Here is a 19596-nt window from a genome sequence, read left to right on the forward strand (position 1 = left end):
CCATATATAACATCTGATGATCACAATATCATTGAGACTTGAATGTGGACTCTTCTGGGCAAGAAACCACCACAACTCCATAGCAACACCCTGGCAACAGCATTTTCCTCAGGATAGAGTGTTAAAGTAAACTGCTGTTGTGTGTGTCTCTGTCTGTATTTCTCTCTCAGGTGAGTGGTTTGGCTGTAATGTTCGTAACTCACACCAGAACAGGAGCTCAGGGGTCGTGACCTCTGCTACACACATGAATGAGACATTCACTGAGGCCACAAAGAACAACTTCTCTGGTTTTCTGTCTTTTCTTCTCATCCTCTCACTTCACACTGGTCTGAATGAGGTGGCTGAATTCATCTAAAGATAACAAACACAAAAATACAAAAATATATTGATGAGTGAGATATGCTTATTTGACAAGCAAAATTCTTTTAAAAACTTTTAGTATAAGTATATATGCTATAAATTGTGTGTGTGTGTGTGTGTGTGTGTGTGTATATATATATATATATATATATATATATATATGGTTATTCTTAAGTATTAATAAAGCAGTCTTCCAAAACATATTTAATATATTATAGGCAATTTAATCAAAAACAAACAAACAAAAAAATCACAATGTAAAAGGTAATAAATTACAATAACTACAATAATAATGTATGCATGAATTGTATGTAATTTTTGGGGGGTTAGGGTTAGGAGAGTAAATGATCTGACCAACCCACCTAACTAAGTAGGCTAGGTGAGTTTGTCAGCGCGTGTCCGTGGTGTGGCGAGCGCGCGCGCCTCGAGCTGCTGATGTTGACGAACGCTGAAGACATTTGTGTTGAACTGACTCATCATTCACTTCTTCACACGGACAGTGTGTTTTACTAGAACTCGCGCGGACTTTCTCTCTTCAGAGCGGGTAAGAATCCACTGAATCGATATCTTTTTGAACCGGGGGAAGTGATCGGATCGGTCTCGAGATGTATCTGACAGAACTGCGATTGATTTTTATGAAATCTAATGTTAAATCGGTGCGTCCTGATGACGATTCGTAAGATGCGCTTTTGGGTAGCACTTTACAGCAATACAAACATTTACCATGGTACATTTCCGCCGAAATACTACTACTAGCCTACTACAAGGTGCTAATACTACAAGTTACTATGTAACGTTACTGTATACTTCCTAAGAGAACATACTTAAGAGGAGATCTCTTATTAACTTAGGCTAACTTATATGATCTACATTATCTGCAGTTACTATGGTATTTTAGGATAATTTATGGTTACCATGATTGTTATATATAGAGTAAATGTTTATATGAAACCAACACTTTTCACTCTTACTGTCTTTTTGAACAACATGATTGATGTAATATTGAAATGCAGTAAAACCAATTTACTACTATGTTTTTTTGGACATGTGGTTATTATGGGTATTCTTTATAATATCTCGCAGAGTACCACTACCATGGCAGATGAATATGGTAAATATTTAGTGCCATGGTGTAAATCATAATATCATCGTATCAACATCTGATACATCATTGTACTATGGTATCACCACAGTATACTTCTTTCGTTAGGGAAGACTGAAGATTGTTGCCTTGTCAAATGCGCTTGATTTCATGATAGTTTGCATTTTACACTTTGACATTAATTACAAAATGCTGCAATTTCTGTGTCAGTACATACAAATAATGGCTGTTTTCAAACACGTTTCCCATAAATGTCTTCCATTGGTCAGGCAAACAGTGGGACGTTCTTCTAACTTATTATTAAGTTAAAATAGTGTATTATTTTATAATTTAAAACTTTTCTCAAAAAAAGTTAGTGATTTTTATTTCAATCATTTGATGCTTCATTTTTACAGTCGTGTTACGGTTCATGGTGTTGCACAGTCATGGCGACAAAGTTGTAAAATTACATATTACTGTAAGTTCATTTGCCATTTTTTTCACATTAACATCAAACATGCAGATCGTTTGTGTCATGTGACTATACTATTGAAACAGTGACCATTTTAAAGGAAGTTTTTTCTTCCCTATGATGTATATTCGAGTGAAACGGCTTCTCAATCAAGAAAAAATGTAGGGCGGGACTTAATTTTGTCCAATTGGAAATGGATTAAATCATGGGTCGTTGTGGTTTGCTATTGCTGGTTCCATCTCATGTGAGTGACAGGTTTTTACTGTTGGGAAGAGGTTATTGTCCCGCCCTCGTGCCACTGAAGTCAAGTCACCTTTATTCATATAGTGCTTTTTACAGTATTGTTTCAAAGCAGCTTTACAGTTATAACAGGAAACACGTCAGAAGAGATGCATAGAGAAGTTATATTGATTCAAGATTATAAGGGCACATGAATCTTAAAAAAAATAATGATCATGTGCATGGATAAATCATTTACAATAAACATTGCAATAGTCCGTTAAAAACAAGAATTGTTCATTTTTATTTCATGGTGACTGATCTTCCCCATTCACTTCCATTGTGCCTCACTCTAACCAATATTTTAGCTTAATTTTCTTAAGAAAAGGAGATTTTTATTTATTTATTTTTTTAGTGGTGGTAATCAACATTATGCCACAAATGCTGTCGATTGAACTCAACTTGTACTGAAACCAGAATATTCCTTTAACAAACTGGATTGGTTTGCAGTGGTGATTTTGTCATGATATATGGTGTCCGGGACACGTCTGGTGGGAATATGATACAGCGACAGAAACTTTTAACTGCTCTGATAAGGAGTTAACTCACACTATCTTGATAGCCTCTACTCTTTCAGCACTTAGAGAGTAATCCCAACAGGAGCAACTTTCTCTGGGGATAATAGGGGATTTGGACTGTTTGTGTCCATTAGACATCTTGTTTTTGACTTTTATGAACCATCTTTTTCTTGAACACAAGAAACAATTGTTGACTCAAGCACAGTTCACACACTATGTCATCAGTTTAACACAGCTTGATTTCACTGTGTTGCATATAAGTTGCTGTTTGTTTCTTTGTAAAACATGTTAAAGAAATATGTTAGAATATAGTATATGTTTCGCAAAGGATTTTGTGAGCCTGTAGTCCGGGGCGCCTTAAAGGGATACTTCACCGTTTTTTCATATTAAACTATGTTATTCCCTTAACTAAGACGAGTTGATACATACCTCTATCGTCTCAGTGCGTGCACTAAATCCCTCTGTCTTGCGGCGAAACTTTGTTAGCCCAGTTCATTCAATATGGGCCAAGCAGAGAAGCTACCAAACACCTCCACGTTTTCCCTATTTAAATACAGTTACTCGCGAAGTGTAACTCGACCTAGGACGGTGACACAAAACAAAACGTTGCGCTTTTCTAAGCGTGTAAAATGGATAACTATTTTGTATGGCGGAATACCATAGCAAGTGCTTGTAAGCACTTCGACTTGGCGTAGTAATATCTTCACTCGTGAAAAATCCTCTCACCGGCCCCCGCTCCCTCTAGTGAAGATATTACTGCGCCAAGTCGAAGTGCTTACAAGCACTTGCTATGGTATTCCGCCATACAAAATAGTTATCCATTTTACACGCTTAGAAAAGCGCAACGTTTTGTTTTGTGTCACCGTCCTAGGTCGAGTTACACTTCGCGAGTAACTGTATTTAAATAGGGAAAACGTGGAGGTGTTTGGTATCTTCTCTGCTTGGCCCATATTAAATGAACTGGGCTAACAAAGTTTCGCCGCAAGACAGAGGGATTTAGTGCACGCACTGAGACGATAGAGGTATGTATCAACTCGTCTTAGTTAAGGGAATAACATAGTTTAATATGAAAAAACGGTGAAGTATCCCTTTAAGATAACCAAAGGCTACAGCATTATGGTAGACCCCGCTATCCCATATAGACATTTTTTTTTTATAGTTCCCTACCAATTATTTATGTAGAAATGTATCTTGTCGATAACATTTACAACAATGCTTGTATGCTGCGTAAAAATATGGGTCAAATATGGGTGAATATTCAAAATCAGTCAGTAGGTGGTGCTTGTGGAGCAGCAGAATTAGCGGTTACGTAAACAAAGCAGCGATGCGCTTATAAAACTACATCATTGTTTCCCAACTTTTTTTTTTTTTTTGCCACGCCACAGTTTTGATAAGTCATGATACAAAAGATGAAGCGCTGTGCACATGATATTTAAAACTTGCTTCAACTAGACGGCAAATAGCAGACTAAAGCCCTATTCGGAAAAAAAATGTCCTCAGGTAATACTAATCACTTTTAATAGACCTGCTGTAAATATGTATGTAAATATTTCGTCATTTTGTGATTAAAAGTAGTTTTCCGCGGGTTTTCAAGTATGGAGACGCTTGAAAAAGCATTCAGTTGCGTTCTAGACGCTGGGACAAGTCTGTGGCAAAACTCGTTAGGTAAGTGCCTGTTACCAACACAATCCAATCTGAAGTTAATTAATACATTGTTTGACCGGACATAACTGTTTTGTATATATAAATAAAATATAGGTTATATGTGTTTGCGCACATGACGACAGGAGGGATCTCCAAACGGCTCTGCACATTCCAAATGGAGGCGGGGGTGGAGTTATGAGGTTTGACTGACAGTTTGAGGAGCCAATGGATGAACGAGGTTTAGTCACAACCTCTTTGAAATGCTTTTTATTGGTTAAATATTTGTAAAAACCCACATACAGACGTAAAGGATGACCAATAGCATTGATTTTATAAAACAAAAATGATGAAATATAGAGACACAAGGTTTTCGCACAACATCAATGATGTATCATTCTCACATCACAAGCAGACTATATACTTATTTAATTAAATCACAGTCTTTTGCAATTTGGTAAGGGCGCAAAGCCATAGCGCACTTTCGATTTTGACAGATACTTTGCCAAAGCAATGGCACAAAACAACGTTAGAGACTTTTTATGTTATCATGAGAAGTTTTAAAATCTTTCCGGGTCATTATGAAACTGGCGGCACAGATTAGACTATGGCGGGCTGCCACGGTCTGTGTAATTAATGGGAAACACTGGAGGTGTATTGGTTCGAGGGATGTGAGCATGATTTATTAATTACATACTAGACTATTAATCGTTCTTTTCAGGCGTGTTTTCAGAGGGGAATTTACTTAAGACGTGTTCTTGTGTTTATTAAAGTGTTGTTTTAGTATTGTCTATATATTTGTATAGTATTTATTAATATTCTTTTTCTGCTTTTTTTATATTTTTAGTTTGTTTTATTATGTTATGTGCTTTTGTTTTGTCATTTATATATATATATATATAAATATAAATATATATATATATATATATATATATATATATATATATATATATATATCTCTATCTATATTTCTCTCTCTATCTTTCTCTTTATTTTTTTCAGTATTAGTCATTTTAGTACTTTATCTCACACTTATTTATTTCAGTTAGTTGCAACATTTTTATTTTAAGTTGTTCATCTAATATTTATATTTTATTTTAAGCTTTATTACGAAAATGCATTTTAGAACAGTATAATCGCCATTGTGTGTGATATCAAAACAAGTTCACTGATATGACTGTAGGCCCAATGTCACGGATGAACAGAGAGACCTGAAACTATGTGAGCTTACACACACACACACACACACACACACACACACACACACACACACACACACACACACACACACACACACACACACACACACACACACACACACACACACACACACACACACACACGCACACACACACACACACACACACACACACACACACACACACACACACACACACACACACACACACACACTAATCAGGTCCAGCTGTGTGTCAGTGTGTTATGTGGAGTTCACGTTGGAGAGTGTGTGACCATATGGCATAAAGCATCCAATTCTTACCTCACCCCCCACCTTTCGTCATGGGACTAGGCAGGAAAGACTCAACGACCAGCCAGAGTCGAACAGCAGATGTGAGTGTGTGTATGAGAGAGAAAGATGGAATGTGTGAGTAGCAGTACACCCCATCTACAGTGCAAGCAAAGAAAAGTCAAACTGAATTCAAAAGTGACCCTGATTATTTTCTTAATGCATGTTACTGGTCATATTGTGAATGATTAAGTGGTGCAGATATTTATATTTGTTAATGTTTTTTGACATTGTAATTTTTAATCAAAATGTCATAACTTGCTCTTCCTGTGATACGACTCTAGATATCTATGACATATTCAACGGTACGATGCAGTTGCATTCAGATCTGCCTCCATTCCTTTCTCTCCCTTTTCACAATCCAGTCAAAAAATGATAAGTTCGATAAAGCAGTATTATTTTATTTTATACTATTATACTATTTATTTAAAAAAATTAATTAGCTTTTATTTTTATATTTTCAGTTTTCATATTCATTTTAGTTTGTGCTTTTATTTTGATTAATTTAAAGAAAAAATCTATATAGCTTCAATAAAAAAAATTTTTATACTTCAACTTAAGCCTATTTATTTCACTTAGTTGCCAAATCAACATTTCTGATTTTCAATTAAGTTTAATTGGCCGTTTACACTTTTAAACCAAAAACGGAAACTTTGTACGGCATTTGAAACCGGTTTCAAAGAGCACGTTTTTGAATATGTCTCTAAACTACACAACATTTTTTCTGTGAAAGCGGTGACATGTGTATTACATTATTATGTCCATAGATATCCATATAAGGCTAGATGTCTTAAGGCGGAGTCTCGGACGGCATCACCGGCGGCCATCTTGTCACAGGGAAGCTTTCTGGCGAGCTCTGTGGTATCTGAAGTAAGGTGAGTGATCAGCACGCACTTGACGGATTTACAAACGGTTTGGTTTCTTACAAATGTTATTAATGTGGCTATAATTCTGAACGCTGGAACATGTTGAAATTGCAGATTTTCTTAATTATTCATATGTATGCAGTGTCATAACTACATCTCTGACGTCTATAACAAACCAAACCGTTTGAAAATCGGTAGAAAATTGAGCAAGTTATGGTTATTTAAAAGTACATGCACCATTAAAACACAATGTTACGAGTGAGCGAGCTCCCTGTGGCAAGATGGCCGCCGTGTGCGGACGTCGACCTCCATTGGCCAGCAGTGCGGACGAGACATCTAGCCTTTATTATATGATATCTGTGATTATGTTTATAGGTGGGTAGTTTCTTTACAAAGGGACATCGCCAACTACTGATCCCCGTTCACACGGATCCACGAAAAAAACTAAAAACACTGTATCATTTTAAAAGTGTTGTCGAGTGTTCACTTGGAAATATTTAAAATACATCTATTTCTTGCTGACTTTAAATGATAATCGTCAAGGTCGTTTATATTACTGTCTAAAGCATAAGCATAAGTATAAGCATAAGGGGCTTTCGCTCCGGGTAGTTATAGGAATGAGCCACCAGTTCCCCGAGAACTAATGGTTCCCCTAGAAACGTTTTCCTGGTTGCATAGACCTTATTCAGAGCAGCGCCACGACAGGTATGAAAGTGAGGCTGTGAGGGATAGTCTTGCCTTGTTTCCAATGGCATCCGCTGTAAAAAGCTGTATAAAGCTCCTAGATTACTTACAGTTTTCCACAGCTTATATTGTCGGGAACTTTTTGTCAACTGAAATTTCTTGGAAAGATATTTTTCCAGTGTTTCAAGAGCAGAACAATCCAAAAACACATTAAATAACAGTACTGCCCATTGAAGAGAAGCATGTCTGTCCCTCACAGCCTCGCTTTCATTCCCATTAAAAATCAAAGATGGCGCTGCTGTGAATAAGGTCTATTCGCACCTACTCCAATAAGCCGCACTTGTTGTTGTGACTTTTATTTTGACGGCGCCGAGAACGCCTGAGCACATACTGTAGTGCTCGTATTCTCCGTGTTCATTAGTTTACGATCTGTCCAACAGTTCTGTCTAATACGTTATTAGATAGAGCTGTTATACATAGAAAGTAGACAGTAATGAAAAGTTAAAAGCGTTTGCCGTGTGGTTGATGTCCAGTGTTGCTGAGCAGAAATACAATCATGTTAGGTTTGGTCCACTCAAAGTTGTGTTGGATTTTCTCCTCAGCGTAAAGGTTAAGAGGCCCATCTATCACAGGTTTCCATGTTCATAGAGTTAGTTTCTGGAGTAAATATATAGGCTATAATCGGTGTTTACAAAACCTTTTTTTTAAAATGGCGGCTGATGGTGTTTCGTGTGCATTCGGCCAATCAGCAAACACTAATGTCATAGTTCCTAGCCCTGGCTTATGGTGCGTTCAAGTCATCTCGTAAAGATCATATTTACGAGTTGAGCGCACATGAACGCCACAACAATGTCGTAAATACGAGTGGAAAGCTCGGGATTTTCTTTATGAGTTGTGGGCGTGTCAGTGAGAAACATGGCGGAAAACCACAATACTTAAAGGTATTTATCAGCCAAGCCCCCAATGTTTCGGAAAACATTGAAGCTTCCCCGGGCGCCGCCATTGGCTAGCGGACCATCACCTGCTGTTAGCATTCCATTGACTCCCATTCATTTTGGCGTCACTTTGACAGCGAATAACTTTACATCTGAGGCGTTTAAAGACTCCATTTGTCCATTATTTATTTCTAAAGAAACACGAAAATGTATAAAAGGCTCCATTACCTTGTATCTTACGTTATGGCCCCGTAGAAGCAGTTTTTGTAAAAATAGGCTAACGATTGCGTCATAACCACACGACTCTCTGTCGCACAGTAGAGAGATTACCGTATGGACAGGAGGAGACGCTCGCGGGCAATCGGGGGGACGTGGAGGCAAAATGACAAAATAATTAATCAAAATACTTAGCAAAAGTTTCTCCTGCTCCAGCTCACGAACACCTCCAACTCACACTCTCCGTCTCTGCAAGATTCGGAAGGGAATGATTCAGATTTCTCTTGGCACAGCTACTAGAAGACAGACGGGTTGCTCACGTCACATCTACGTCGTCAAGCTCAGTTTGAGTCTGCGCAGTACGCTCGACCATCAGGAAGTGAGAGCTTCTAATTGACTTCACTTTTCTCCGTTGAATCCAATGGGGTGGGGTCGCTGTGTCCATTTCTTTTACTGTCTATGTTTATCAGTGATATTGCTAGACTTTTCTATTTACATCGAAGTAAGCTAATTGCCTGCACAGAATATGATGGCATTATAATATAACAATGTAATATGTAACGATAAGTTTGCAGTGGCTTCATAAATTAATTAAAAACATAAAAAACCAAAGCACACCTGTTGCACATTTCTTTGTTCTTCATTTTCTAGAACTAGAGTTTAAGAAACTTGCTCTATTTTTGTGTAATTAATGAAGAGAAATTACACCGCCATCTTACTCCGATGAAAGTGACTAGAACGCACATCGACTTCCCACCTCGTAAGTACGAACTTCCCAGGAGGACTTGAACGCACCATTAGACCCTACTCCAGGTACTGGTACTGGTACTGCTCATTTGGCAGACGCTTTTATCCAAAGCGACTTACATTGCATTATCCTATACATTTATACATAGGTATGTGCAATCCCCTGGGATCGAACCCACAACCTTGCGTTGTTAACGCAATGCTCTTACCACTGAGCTACAGGAAAGCTACCCTACTCTGAAGTAGAAGCTAAAATCATTCCTAGTTCCTGCGGTGCAAACGCGCAGAAATCCGAGTACTTTAGCCAATAGTGCTAGGAACTATGAAAAGGTTCCTCCGGCGCGAAAGCTCCTATAGATAGTAAGTAAAACAACAGTAGAATGCTTGCGTTAGTCAGGAAAGTGTGCAAAGTCGACCAAACTACTAAAAACTAACGTTACTCATATTTATTTTAGTTTTGGGGTTTTTAATATTTCTATAGGCCTACTGTATATCTCTAATTTATTTTATTTCAGTTTTATTTTTAAACCTTAAAAGTTTGTTGCCAAGGCAGTTTTTCATATAATATTTATATTTGATTTGATTTCACTTTTATATTTCTCCGAAAAATTCTTTTAGTTTTAGTTAACAATAACAACACCGCAAAGCTGTCTAGAGTGCAAGTGTGCTGAGGCGTCATATCTTAAATGCTTCAGTTTGAATCAACAAAGCGATCTGTCAAAGAGACTGCCAAATATAAAAAAAGCTCACTGTCTAAACTGCTAGTGTGCCAAGTCAACAAAACTAGCATTCTCGCAGTGTAGACACCGTGTTTGGGTGTCATTAGCTAGTTAGAATTTTTGGGGTTCAGCATGATAATATGACTAGCGGAATGTAACGCAGACGTGCTGTGTGTGTATGTAAGTGTGGTTGTGTATATATGTGTGTGTGTGTGTGAGAGAGAGAGACTCAAAGGGAGTCTCTGTTTAAATTTCATTAGTCTCAACCTCGCCCTGACACTACTGCTCACATTAACTCACACACATTCATGTTTATGTCATATTGATTGCATCATTTGAGTGTCAGGCCCAGAAGTTCAATATTTATTGGAGGATTATGTGCTAGTGTTCATACATTCGTATATTCGTGTAGTAAGGGGAAAGTTTCACATGTGGATTTGGGCGTATTTGATTGTGTGTTTTCTCTTCACAGGTGATCTGCTTTCTGATTGACAGCAGGCTGGTTATGGAGCGTCCTTATATTGGTAAAGGTGAGGAGTATTGATTCTTCAGGTGGATTATGAATCACGAGGTGTAAAGTTACTGTTTCAATGTTAGCAGTTTGAAAAATATTGCCATGGATTAGCTCAGTGATTCTTAACCAGGCAGCAAGGGGGCCTCAGGGTGAATTGATTTAAAATTAGACAAAATCTTTAAAATAAGTAAAAACAGCTAAAAAAATAAATCAAGATATTTCTTATTTTTCATCCTCTTGTCAACTTTCTTTTTCTTTGAAGAACCTGGACTCCCATGGTCTTATAAAACCGGGATATATTTTTATTTTATATATTTATATATATATTTTTTTTATAGTGTGATTTACAGATCTGGAAAAGTCATGAAAATTAATAAAATCTTAAAATGCCATGGACATTTTTATAACTAACAATATCATTTTTTCTAGTTGTTTTCTAGCAAGCTCAAACATAAAATAATTTATGGGGTAGTAATTAGGGGAATCGAGTTGATTCTAAATTCATAGGTTTTCGATTTGACACAGGAATGTTTTTTTGCAAATTTTTTGATTCGATTCACAATGAGATTTGATTCAGTTTGATTCAGTATTTTTTTAGAGAGGGGTGGGAGATTATGATTTTTGCAGATTATGATTGGTCAGATATCCTGTCAATCAAACTCCCTGTGAAGGATGAATTGGCAATTGGCTCTTTTATTTAGAAGGCGGGGCCTATTCCGCCATATTGCGCGTTGCACTTTCTCCTATTCATAGTAATATGAATGAGTGCACCGTCTAAAGTCACGATTCAAAAATCCACGTTTCAAGATAATGCATAATAACATAATGCATCTGCAGGATTTGTAATCGATGCATTGAGAAAACAATGAATCATAGTAGTAATTTTAAGTATATTCTTAAATTAAAGCCTGTAAATTATAAACTGCTGGAGAATGTCAAGTTTATTGAATTTATTTACTCAACCTCAACCTAATCTCGTAGTCTATGAGAAACGATTGAGATATAGTAATGAGATCTCATTTGTGATATTCTCTCCTACGGGATCAGCCGTTGTTCTGCAGGCCCCAGTAGCTCTTTTTGATAAAGCTACAGATTTAAAGCATTTGAGAAATCTCCAATCTGGAGTTTAGCGAGTCTATAAAGGCTTCAGGTTCAACTGAGTGATTTATCATACAGGAAATAATGTTATCACGGCACATTCCTCAGGTAATATACGATCACACACACCTCCCATTGACCCAGGTGTGTGTGTGTGTATAAGCGAGTGACAGAGAGATCACTGGTGTCTGCAGGGCTGATATTATCCCTTGCTGAAAAGAGATATAGATCAAGAGGAAATTGAGCCATTTAAATCCCAGGAGCGCTTTATGATTAATGGCTGTCAGGTATTTTACTGTCTCTCTGAAAAGATTTGGCAACCAGCCGAATAAAACACCACACACACTCATAAAAGTCAGTCATTTTTCCATTGTCCAAAAGGCAAATACTCTCTGCAATCCACCCACTACGGGTGGGCGGTATGACCCAAATCTTATATCATGGTGTGAGTAATTTTTTATGACGGTAGCAGTCTGTATCAGTTTTTTTTTTTGTGTGTGTGTGTGGAAAAAGTGGTTTATATAATAGAACCATGTGGTAATATCTATTCCTGGATACTTTAGAAATTAAACCTTATTTTAGTATTTTCTCTTGGTTTAAAAGTAAATGAAATGATGATTATTCATATGTGAGCCTGGACCACAAAACCAGTCACATGGGTCATTTTTTGGAAATTGAGATATATACATCATCTGAAAGCTGAATAAATAAGATTTCCATTGTTAGGATAGGATCATATTTGGCCGATATACAACTATTTGAAAATCTGGAATCTGAGGGTGCAAAAAAATCTAAACATTGAGAAAATGGCCTTTAAAGTTGTTCATTTATGTTGGCGACTGTGCTGCATTCACTCACAAAAATAAATATTTTATATATTTACGGTAGGAAATTTACTAAATATCTTCATGGAACATGATCTTTACTTAATATCCTAATGAGTTTTGGCATAAAAGAAAAATCGATAATTTTGACCCATACAATGTATTGTTGGTTATTGCCACAAATATACCCGTGCGACTTGTGACTGGTTTTGTGATCCAGGTTCACATATCACAACATATAACAAAACAAAATAGTAAAATATACAGTAAAATAGATAGTTCTAACACTAGATTTTGATTGAATGAGTCACGTTTAAGGTTATGCGATCCTTACATGTTCGCACATCAGTTGAACTCTATAATATATTAGTGCGTCAAAATGTGCCTTTCATCTTTCTTTGATACGCTCATGTGTACATAATGTAAAGCTGTTTTGTCCACTCATAGCTGTCCAAATTGGTCTTCTGTGGTATAAACAGTACATCTAAATGACACCTTTCTACCTCTGTGGTAGAATATACCGTAAAACTACCCATCCCCATGACCCACAAACCTATTTTCTCGCTTTGAGGAGAGAGATTAAAGAAAGAAAGACAATCTAGAAATGACTAGCTTTCTCGATGCCTGTGTGTACAGAAGCACTTTATGATTGTGAGATTAGCACTCTTTTTTCCCCCCCTTTTTTTAAAACGTATTTTTATTGAAAAACATGGAGCATAACAAGAACATTTCCAAAAAACAAAACATTTTATATATATTTTAACTATCTTCCGACCCACACCCAGCATCCAAAAAATCAGTTGAGATTAGCACTCTTTAACTGAAAATAAATATATTTTAATATGTGTTTATATTTAGTTAAAGGGTGTCGATACGTTTAAAAAAATTTTTTTTTTTACAAACTTTTATTCAACAAAGACATATTAAATTGATCAAAAGTCACACAGACATTCTTACAAAATATTTTTCAGTCTTTTTTTCTATTCATCAAAGAGTCCTGAAAAAATGCATCACAGTATCCACAAAAATATGAAGCCGCACAACTGTTTTGAACATTGATAATAATAATAAGAAATGTTTCTTGAGCAGCAAATCAGAATATTAGAATGATTTCTGAAGGATCATGTGAGTGAAAATTCAGCTTTAATCGCAGGAATAAATTACATTTGAACATATATTACAATAGACAGAATAAACAGTAATAATATTTTACAATATTACTGTTTTTACTGTATTTTTAACACAAATAAATGCACCCTGGCATCATAGCAGAGAGTTTAGTACAGGCAAGCACCATTCACATTTGCTGCAGAAACTGTAATCTAGTTATCACATGGGACATTACACAGATGCCCTGCTGTGCTCTTATATGTTTGTGATTGGCTATTAAGATTGATTTAGCAGGCCTGCGGTTTGCCACACCCCCACTCCACTGCTCATGTCTGTTAAAGAGCTTATGCTAGTTGAGTTTCATTACTTCCTGTCTCAGGGGCAGGACTGGTGATCAAGGCTGTATGTGTGTATGTGTATGTCTGACACTACTCACATATGCACTTATAAAGTTATAGACTGCTGACGGATAGCCCTCACATAGCCCATTTATCTTGATTTTTATCAATACCCATTTATCCGAGATGCAGTATACATCATTTTCACGTGCACATAAACTCCCTGGCTGCCTCCATCTTACATAGTTTCAGCATCTATCAACATCATCCAATTTTTTTCTCTTTAAAGTGTGACGTCATTGGAAGAGGCTGTGGCTCCTTAGCACTGTGATTGGCTGATCCTCCTTAAAATGCAATAATGTCCACCTATCATACTCATAACTGGTCAGAAATTGGCCTGAATGGGTCAAAACTGGCAGAAATGGACAGGTTAAGCTGTGTTGCCAATTGGGCCACTTTTACACAGTTTTTGCCGTCATTGTGCGGGTTTTGAATAGCAATAAGGCTGGTTTTGTTACGCCAACCTGAGGCTAAGAGTTAAAAACTGTGAATCTGCCATATTTCAGGTCTAATAAGAGTTAATCTCAATCAACATCTTTTGTGGCATTACCACAAAAATTATTTTGACTTGTTGACATAATTATTTTGGGATTTTAATTACTAAAATGATTAATTGTAGTTTTAGGCCTTTTTTTCCGGAAGTTGCAAAAATGTACAATTTTGTGTAAAACGCAGCACTCATGACTTGCCAAGTTTACTTGGACACTTTTTGTTTTTGATTTCAATCCAAAAGATTATGCCAAACAGTTTTTACACGAACGCTAAATAAAGTGATCGGGTTGATTTGCGCGACTGCGCGTTTATGTGTCACAAGCTTCAAATCAGATTTAATCTTTTGATATGCGCACACTGCACGAATATACAGGGTTTCCCTCTGTTGACGAATACTAATCATCCTCCTTTTCTTTGTTTTAAAAATCAGACTTAATATTTATCTATTTGGGGTCCTAATTAGGAGACAACAAGCACATGAATCTTTGTGCCGTAATACTTTCATTCCCGCACCCAAAACAAGGCGTCTGCAGGTGAGAGTCCGAACCAAGCACTTGTGGGACAACTTTGTCCTGCACCACTTCACAGACGATGAGTGCAAAGAGTTGTTAGATTTTTTTTTGTCTTGTTACATTGACAAGACAGTTATTTATTATTAGGTTCAACAACTACAACATCAACTCGTTCCATGCGTCATACGCCATTTTGGATTAAAAAAGGTTTATCACACCCCTCTCAAACCGAAAGACGGTTTGGGCATTTTTTTATTCCGATTGAAGTGTTAACATGGAACATTTTCATCTGGATTGGACTTTTAAACTGATTGTAATTGACCCTTCGCAGGGAGTTTGATTGACAGGCGATCTGACCAATCATAATCCGCCATCCGTCGAATCGGCCATTTTGTCGACAAAGCAGTCAGGAGAGTTAGTAGATTAACATTGGAGGATTTTAACTTGAAAAACGGTGTGTATTGACATCTTTCCACGGTTAAAACAACATTCCTCCTTATGTTCTTTCATGTTTATTAACGGTCAGTTGGAATACAATGCTCCATGTAAACCCCCCTTCTGTCACTTTTGGCCAGCCATCCAATCACAGTGGAGGAGGGGCGGGACAAAAACCACACCGACCAACTGCCACGTCCTGCTTGTACAACAGCAACAGACAACAACAACAACAAGCACAACATCAGAACAAAATCACTTAAAACAAGGGACAGAGATAGTACTTTTACAATGTGTCAACATTTTTATATTCAGAAAAATAAACAAAAAATCAAATAAACTCTGCAAAATCAGATCCTAGGTACACTTCCACAGATATTTCATATCATAGCAACCAAAGCTTCTTAACTGAAAAAAACCAACAACTTTGTCCTGCACCACTTCACAGACGATGAGTGGAAAGAGTTGTTAGATTTTTTTCTTTCTTGTTAGATTGACAAGACAGTCATTTATTATTAGGTTCAACAACAACATCAACTCGTTCTATGCGTCATAACGCATGTGCTTTTTTGTGGTCAAAACAACAACAACAGCCAGGCGTTTTCAGAAGAGCTGGCTAAAAACTCTTTGCTGGACACACAGCCTTAGTTTTAACAGCACTTTTTACACAGAAAGTTTGGTGTTAAAAAAATTATGCTAAAATGCATGTTTTTTACGTCTCATGGCTGTTCTATTGCAACAGTAAGCATTTGGCCTCAATCAAGTTTCTCACTGATTTTTGCTTTTTTCAAGAACATATATTTTTGTGTTAATCAACACTGAACTCTGAATATTCTTCAGTACTGTTAGAAAAATAAGTGCTCATTTATTACGTTTTTGAACAAAGTCTCATTTGCAATCATTAAAGGTCCCATTGCATGGATTATTTTATTATTTTAGAATGTTTCCTGGGGTGCCCTTATAATGTTAGTATGTTTTTTTAGATCAAAAGTTGTTATAATTTAGAAATAAAAGGCATATTTCCTAGCCTGATTTTAGCCTCTGATTTGAACGCTCTGTTTAAAGGGGCGTGTCTGCTGTGAGACTTCAGTGTAAACGCCCACTGCTGTGATTGGCTGACATGCTTGCATATGAAATATCTAGCATTACATGTGGAACTCTCTCGAAAACTTTTACTATTACAGCTATTTTACGTTTTTACTATTACAGCTATCGGGATTAACGAATCATGAGAAGTTTTTTAATTATTTAGATCTATTCCCATTACATAAAAGGTTGCAGTGATGAGCATTGAGCAGATGACAGCCAGTTGATCGCGTGAATGAAGATCTTATCATTGCAACGCAGTTTCTGCACTCTCACTAATGATTTCACCAATGCAAACATGAGGTAAGTACAGTAAGAGCTTCGTTGTGCAGCGTAACAGCGTCACTGATTTCATAACGAGTTTTGGCAAGTGTCCAGATAAACTCGCGCTGTGTGATTGACAGCTTGGGCGATTGGAAAGGGATTGTTCTTTGATCGCTTTCTGTATACAGTATATTAATCACAGTTTAAGTAAGATTATTTTCATCCTACTAAGAGAAACGACGTGAAGTTGATCGTTTAGTCACTGGCTTGATTTACTGATGCATAAACAGTATTGAACGACTTTGAGAGAAAGATTATCTGTATGAACTTGAACAATTACACATCAGAAAATCACATAACCCACTGGTTCTTCAGAGGCTCGGATGAAGGAACTAAAAAAATACTTTTGTGTTCATTTGTACATCCAAACATCCGAGCGAACTGCCATGCTTCGATCGTTTGCAAGTCATGATGTCTCTCGAGGACAAACCAATATCGCGCTCGTGCAGCTCATTTTCTCATGGGCGGGCCAAATTCTCTTTGCGGGCAAAGAAGAGAAAGGGGAGGTGACCTTTCCCCTTATGATGACATAAGGGGAAGATTTCTAGATTCGCCCATCTGAGCTTTCATTTTCTCAAAAATACCCAGGGCTTGGTTTACACCCATCAAAACGTCTAGCCACTGGGGGACCATAGGCAGGCTAGGGAAACTCATAAACTCAGGTTAAAAAACCTCATAAAGTGAAATTTTCATGCAATGGGACCTTTTAAGTTGTATAAGATTTATTTATGACTTAAAATAGCAAAACTATATATGTTAGAGAGCGTACAAACCGAGATGCTTTTCTGATTGGCTGCTTTAGCATTCTTTCGCTGGTTGATGTTTAATGGGCTCTTCAGATATCACCATAGATAAACTCTTTTATCAGTGTAGTAATTTGTAACGTGTAATAGGCTGATATATTAGTGGTGTTGTGAAGCTTTGCTGATGGCGTCTATTGTTCTGGAGTATCTACTTGAACAATAGCAGCTTTCAACAGAGCCAATGTTGTTCTGTGTGTGTTAAAGCTCAGCGTGAAAGAAGAGATGTGAGTATAATCCTTCAGTGACTCGCGCTGAAATAGAGACGTCTGCAAGACACACACACACACACACACACACTTAGGGACTTCTGAGGGAATCCTTGGAGTTTCCAAGGTGACCGGTGTTCCGGCGCTACGGATTAGAGCGCGTCATCATACGGATTCTGAGTCTGATTGAGGCGCTATCAGATTCACCTCGCTCTCGGGAAGGTTTATCTGGAGATGTGGTCTTGTGGTAAACCGTCGGGAGCTGTTGAGCTATCTTACGGTTTGGACAGGTTCGCTGTGATTTTACTTTCCGTGCCAGACGTTCCTCTCAATGAGGGTCTTTGTGCCGTGCTGCTAATTTTAGCTCCGGAATATTTTACCCAACTGCCAAACGGGACGGCCGTAAAAGCCAATGCACTGTGAAGTCTTTCCCCTGTGGTTCAGCACGACTGAGGTGTGTGTGTGTGTGTGTGTGTGTGTGTTGCACTGACTGCATTGGCAGGTTTGTGTGTGTTTTTCCCCTTTCCTCTAGAGTGTTAACAAACACACCTAGTTCTCTGCTGTGTATTTTTTTGCGATTAAACTTGGCGGATGATAAAATAGGACAAAAAATTCTCATAGACGTTGAGTCCATGTTGCAGAGGTTTAATATGTTGCTGGTTTGATGAACTATTCAAAGCAGAAAACTTGATTCCTACAGGTGCGATGGCTTAGTCATTCAGGTTCATCAGCAGAGAATTATGGGTAATTTCGAAACAGAGGATGTGCACCTGTCATCAGCATCAGCAAATGAATTGGGAGATTTGTATTGTCTGATGTTACACGTTCTATGAATACCAAGAAACACAAATATGGACACCACAAGTTACCTTTTCATGCTTCATTTGCATCGTTCATTCGTGCCATATTAAAGATAGATGTAATTTACAGTGGCCCTAGAAAGCATGTGGATCTTAACTCTTTCCCTGCCAGTGTTTTTCAAAAAAGCTGCCAGCCACCGCTTGCATTTTTGATTATTTGCACAAAAGTTTCATGGCCCCCAGAATATTTTGTTGTCTGAATATCTGAACATGCAATGTATCAAAATATATATATATATATATATATTTTTTTTTTATCAACACTTGAATGTGGGTAAGTTTCATAAAAAAAGCAACATTTTGAGCAAAAAGCTGATAAAAACGCATTTTCCGTCAGTTTGAAACTGAATGCTGTTGCATTTAGACACAAAATATCAAGAATATTTAAAAATATATATATTATTTAAAAGAATATTTAAAAAATATAACATTAATTAGTGCATTAACTAACAATGAGCAATATATTCTTACAGCATTTATTAACCTTTGCTTATGTTAGTTTACATAAAACTTTCGATCTTAAAAATGCAGTAGTACTGTACATGTTGAGATTAACATCAACTAAGTTAATAGTTGTACAAGTATTGTTCATTGATAGTTCATGTTAACTAATGTAGTTAATGAATGTTAGCAAATGAAACCTTATTGTAAATTGTTACTGATATTTTTAAGTGTGTCCAAATAATACTTTATGGGCCCACATATAAATTGATTCAGTTTTTTTCACTGATTAACAGCAGTAAATTCAGTGTGTGTGTGTGTGTGTGTGATGCAGAGAGAGCCATGAATGTACAAAAATATTTGTTTTTGCTGTACACGTTATAGCCCAGACTGAATTAGAGCTAATTTCTCTAACTCATTTAAACACCCCTCCCCCCTCCCTTTCTC

General features: G+C 37.1%; 1 protein-coding gene across 4 annotated transcripts in view; it reads left to right on the forward strand.

The window, feature by feature from the left end:
• The first annotated feature begins 792 nt into the window (after positions 1 to 792).
• The window catches only part of bmpr1ba (bone morphogenetic protein receptor, type IBa), a 65164-nt gene continuing 46360 nt past the window's right edge, over positions 793 to 19596 (forward strand). For 2 of the 4 annotated variants that reach the window (XM_082171126.1, XM_082171129.1), the window contains exons 1-3: positions 818 to 904; positions 6647 to 6754; positions 10519 to 10576. The gene's annotated coding sequence lies outside the window, so the exon portion shown is untranslated. Of the gene's footprint in view, positions 905 to 6646; positions 6755 to 10518; positions 10577 to 19596 lie in introns of all 4 variants that reach the window. The other 2 variants (XM_082171128.1, XM_082171127.1) reach the window with 2 other exon arrangements.

This window comes from Leuciscus leuciscus, assembly GCF_965113295.1.
Source record: "Leuciscus leuciscus genome assembly, chromosome: 5".
Taxonomy (NCBI): Eukaryota; Metazoa; Chordata; class Actinopteri; order Cypriniformes; family Leuciscidae; genus Leuciscus; species Leuciscus leuciscus.